The sequence below is a fragment of the Myotis brandtii genome, unplaced genomic scaffold, assembly GCF_000412655.1.
Source record: "Myotis brandtii unplaced genomic scaffold, ASM41265v1 scaffold415, whole genome shotgun sequence".
Lineage (NCBI taxonomy): Eukaryota > Metazoa > Chordata > Mammalia > Chiroptera > Vespertilionidae > Myotis > Myotis brandtii.
The window spans coordinates 63657-69418 of NW_005365953.1; the positions used below are offsets into that span (position 1 = coordinate 63657).

General features: G+C 45.3%; 1 pseudogene; it reads right to left on the reverse strand.

The window, feature by feature from the left end:
• The window catches only part of LOC106727364, a 29490-nt pseudogene that overhangs the window by 20653 nt on the left and 3075 nt on the right, over positions 1–5762 (reverse strand).

Sequence of the window (5762 nt, forward strand, 5' to 3'; positions counted from 1 at the left end):
TGCTTAGAGTTGCAGCTGAGAGGCCGGCAAGTCAGGCGGGGAACGTTGGAGTCCGCAGTCACTGGAGCAAGCAAGCCTCCCTGTTCACTTCAGTGCATGGCTGCCGGCCGCCATCTTGGCTGACAGTTAATTTGCATAAGGATATGTTGATTAGCCAATGGGAAGGGTAGCGGTCGTACGCTAATTACCATGTTTCTCTCTTATTAGTGTAGATTATATAGGATGGACTAGAAAAGACAGCATAATTCGGGAGAAATCAGAATTTTTGTTTTTTGCTAGGGATGCTAGTATTGATATACCTATGTATCCACCTATGACATAGCAAAACTGACTAAAGTTTAATTAATACAATGGAACCTCAGCTCTCAAACTTAATTCATTCCAGAAGGCTATTCAAGAAGCAAAGTGTTCAAAAACAGAATCTTTTTGTAGTATTAGAAATTAGGCAAATTGAATTAATCCATTCCAGAACCCTAAATGATTCCCTGTTTTAACCTTTCTTATATACAGTACATTCCTAATGGACTGTTTAATCTATAAACAAATACCTCTTTTCTTAAATTTACTGAACCACTGCTTATACTAGCCCTAAACCAGTGAGTTTCAACACTTGTTCCAGGGGTGCAGCATTTTCGCTTTTCACATATCACTGCCTCTGAAATGCTGTCACCAGCTAACTACGTTTCCTTCATCCAAATTAACAACAGTTTTTCTACCTTTTTGATTGCCTGTGATCTTTGTTTTGTGAACACATTCACACCCTTAGCAACATCAGCACACCTGATGGCCTCTTTTTGTTTTAAAATTATGCTAATTGTCCATTTCATCAGCAACAAAGGCAATCACACATAGACACACACACCACGAACATATTCACAGCACAATTTCCTGATTTTTTTGTTGACAACCTCAAGGTTTAGAGGTAAGCAGATTCACACTCTTTCCTTTGTTTGCTACCTGAGAGATGCTTTTTATCATAATTTCATTGAGAACCAAATTATATGAAATGGGGACATTTGAGAACTGAGGTTTGACTGTATTAAATGCCAGTAGGGTAAAGATATTTCTGTTTCAGATAATAGTGGGGAATTGTAACCCACCTCACCATTCTTTTGACAATGTTTCTGTGAATGCTGACTCTGACTAATATGTAGCTTGTAGATAAATAGCCTCTATAATAATAAAAGCATAATATGCTAATTAGACCGGGCATCCTTCTGGAGACCTTCCAGACAAAGCCGGGGCTGCGAGGAAAGCCCCGGTCCCAGGTGCCTTCTGGCAGCAGGAGGGAAGCCTGAGTCCCAGAGGGAAGCTGGTGCTGGCAGCTGGAGGAAGGAAGGCCTACTCTTGCATGAATTTCATGAGTAGGGCCTCTAGTCCTATATAATAAAGAGGTAATATGCAAATTAACCCTCACACCCTCACCAGATGGCTGCCTATGACCAGGCTGGCAGGGGGGTTAGTGGACAACCAAATGACTAAGCAGCAGGCTGCATGGGGCAACCAGGCCGGCAGGGGGGGCAGTGAGGGGTGACCAAACGACTGAACAGCAGGCTGTGTGGGGCAACCAGGCTGGCAGGGGTTTAGTGAAGGATGACCAAATGACTGAACAGCAGGTTGCATGGGAGACCAGACCGGTGGGGGGGGTCTAAAGGGCAACCAGGCTGGCAGGTGGGGCAGTTAAGAATGACCAGGCCAGTGGGGGGGTGCAGTTGGGGGTGACCAGGCTGGCAGGCAAGTGAGCGGTTAGGATCCAGAGGTCCAGGATTGTGAGAGGGATGTCCGATTGCCAGTTTAGGTCTGATTCCCGGGATCGGGCCTAAACCGGCAGTCAGACATCCCTTGAGGTGTCCCAGATTGGAGAGGGTGCAGGCTGGGCTGAAGGGACCCCCCTGTGCACAAATTTTGTACACCAGGCTCTAGTGTTTGTATAAGAATCTTAGGAACTAACTTCAGAAGATACAGACCTTTAGGAATTCCAACTCCAGGACATTTGCTAACCTTCAAACAAAACCAGGAAGATGAACACCAGAGCATCACTTGACCAGTTTCAAGGTTCTTACCAGACTGGACTGTGATGGCCTGCAAGTACAGAACTTTACAAACCCCTCCTATTGATTTTCTTGTTCTATTTTCCCTTTCCCACCTTATAAAAACTCTGCCTCCTCTGAGGTGGGGAAGTGGGCTATAGACAGAAATCCCCCCATCTTCTCAAGTGGCTAACCCTTAAATAAACCTCTTTCCTTTCTCACCAGCACCTGTCTCATGAGTCTGGCTTTTGTTGTAGCAGACATCCGAACCTGGGTTTCAGTTACATCATCTCCACAGAATCTTACTCTAAATAGGTGATATTAGAAGAGGAGTCCAGAGGTGGAATCACAGTGCATAGATTTAAATATAAGCTCCTGTGACTACCAGCTGTGTAACATTTCTCAGCTAAATGGAGAAAAAATAGTAGCACCTCTGTGGGATTTACTTGGGGCTTAGAGAAGAGAAGTCATATGAGACATTTTGCTGGACCCAATCTAGGCACATACATTGTCTATCACTCCTCCCTGAAGAAGCCTAGGAATCAATGCTCCATGTGGAGAATTCTGACCAATTCCAATACAGGAGATGGAAAAGAACAAACAGGTAAAGTCATGTTTACCCCTAACAGACATTTCTGAGACAGGATGGTTCCATGTGGCCTCCAAAGAAGTCATCCCACTGAAATGGAGTAGCCAGGTTTTTAAATGCTGTTACATTTTTTTTTACTTTAATAAAAACACTGTATTTTCCATTATATTAGCAAATAGAAGAGCAATTTAAAACATGGATTCAAACCACTGATTTTTCCACCCACAAATATATATCAGAATTACCTGTGGAGGTCTTAAACATGCTTCAGCCTAGGCCTCACTCTTGGAGAAGGTTGGTGACAGGGGTCAGGGCCTGTGTAATTTTCAGAAGCTCTCCTCCTGGTTGAGCCACGGATTTTAGGTCCACTGGGGCACTTTGGGTTTGGGGGCCATTGTGGGGGCTGTGGAGAACTTTTCCTGCAGATTTATTCGCTGTAGTGAGGAGCTTGGCCTCTGTCCTTTGGGGCATCGGTCTCGGGTCTCTTTCCTCCAGCAGAGAGTTTCCTTCCTTCTCCATCTTTTCTTTGATTATTGTTTTCTTCGCTGGGCCTTCAGCTGGGGTCTTGGGCTCTGCTGCTTCCAGGATCTCATGAGACATGTTGTGACCAGGACTCTTTTTTGGAGACTTCTTTCTTGTGGCATGTTTTTGTATTTTTGCATATTCTTTGGCAAGAGTTCTTCTTATTGGAACCAGTCATGGAATTTCTTATTCAAATTCGCCTTGTACTTTATATTGAGCTCTTATTCTGTGAGTCTCTTTCTTCTCGGGCTTGGGGGAGATCTCTTTATATTGGAACCAGTCATAGAATTTCTTATTCAAATTTGCCTTGTACTTTATATTGAGCTCTTATTCTGTGGGTCTCTTTCTTCTCGGGCTTGGGGGAGATCTCTTTATTTTGGGGACCAGGGTCCTTTACTGGAGGTTCACTAGTAGTTAGGGATGATGTAGTCTTCCTAGCTTGTTTCGTAATCCTTATGTTTCTTTTTTCTCCTTTTGTTCCTCATTATATTCTTTTTGTTTTTGTATTTTATTTGCTTCTTTTTTTCTTCTGACTAGGAGTGCACAGTCCTTTTAACTTTATCCTGGCTGCTGACAAATGAAGAAAAGATGGGAAGCCAAGTGCCCATCATTAGATGAGTGGATAAAATATATGTGGTACATTTACACAATGGAATACTATGCAGCTCTAAAAAAGAAGGGACTCTTACACTTTGAGACAGCATGGAGACACCTGGAGAGTACCATGCTAAGTGAAATAAGCCAGTCAGAGAAAGACAAACACCATGTGATATCATTTATACGTAGAATATAATGAACAAAATAAACTGGCAAACAAAGTAGGACCAGAGGCATGAATGCATGGAACAGATTGACAGGTGTCAGTGGGGAGGGGAGAGGAGGACAGGAAGAGATTAACCAAAGAACGTATATGCATATGTGCATAGCCCATGCACACAGACAACAATGTAGTGAAGGAGGGCAGGGGCTGGATGAAGGGGGAGGAAGGGGCAAGGGAATGGAGGACATCTGTAACAGTGTCAACAATTAAAAAGAGCCTGGCCAGCATGGCTCAGTGGTTGAGTGTCGACCTATGAACCGGGAGGTCATGGTTCAATTCCTGGTCAGGACACATGCCTAGTTGCAGGCTCAATCCCTAGTGCAGGAGGCAACTGATCAGTTATTCTCTCATCATTGATGTTTCTATCTCTCTCTCCCTCTCCCTTCCTTTCTGAAATAAATACAAATATATTTAAAGACCAAATAAAAAATAAAAGATGGGAAGGGCAACTGATCTCTTTTTTCACATACAAGCGTTTCATGCTCTCCCATTCCTGGCAATTTCTGTGAAAGCTTTTCTGTGACAGCAACAACATGTGGGGTGATGTGCTGAACCCGCACTCCAGTGGCACCTGTGGGCACTGCTGCAAGGACCGAGTTTTAGAGATGATCAAGACGGTTCCTGTATGAATTTGTTGATCTCCCTGGAAAGACTCTTAGCTTGAAGGTTTTCAGGTACTGGAACTTTCTTTCTCTTATAGAAATGCCTCCTAGGGGTGAGGATCAGAGCCATCTGATTCTTGCATCAGTGAGGAAGTGGAAACTACGCAGTGCATATAAGTACAGTAGGTCCTCGGGTTATGTCGGAGATCCGTTCCTACAGCGTGACTTAACGCAATTTTCACTGTAAGTCGGAACCCACCTACATAAGCACCTACATCACTCACATGGAGCACATGCACAGCAGTAATGAAGTGAAACAGTAAAAAAAAAATTAAAAGAAAGATAACAATTCCTGACCTTTACTTGTGGTAAATAAATAATCCTATCTAATAATAGACAAACATGGTAATTGACCATACCTTCACTACGCCTCCCATTGGCTAATCAGTGTGATATGCAAATTAACTGCCAACAAAGATGGCGGCTAATTTGCATACTGCAGGCAGGGTGGGACAGCACTAGCTGGCATGAGCCACCATCCAGGCCCAGTGTGCAACCCCAGAAGCCGCCTGCCTGCCATCTGGGACCCGGATCCAGGTCCCGGGCCACAGGCCGGAGCCCATGTGCAGCCGCAGAAGCCACCTGCCTGCCGCATCCCACCATGATCCACTGAGTTATGAGGCCAGAGAGCAAGGAGAACTTCCGCCCCTGAGTCAAAGTGGGGAGCAGAGGACACGGCCTCCCCTCCTAAAGTCGCCAAAGGACAGGACATAACCTAAGCCACATCCTCTGAGACAGCCTGGCAGGCACCACTGACCCTCCCTGCAGGCCGGGCCCCCCTCCCACTTCCCCTGTCCCTGCACAGCTCCCATAGCCCCCCACTGGCTGAGTCAGGCACAACAGGTTTGCAGCCACAGGGGCAATTTAGCAGCTAATGAAAAATGCGAGAACGAATAAATGAAGCAGTTACTGCAGTGGGGAAAAGACGTTCATCCAATTCTTTGTCTCTGAGAAACTGAGGCAGCCAGCACAGGCACTTGCACAGGACAAGACTTCTGCTTCTAAAGAAATGTCCTGGGGTTAGAGGTGAGGGGGTGCTGCCTTTCCCCTCTCGGAGCTCTCGGAGGAGTCTGTGCTCCCCCTCCTGGTATTCTTAACACCCAGAGACCCCTCCCCAATCCAGGGCAGGAATGTTCCAC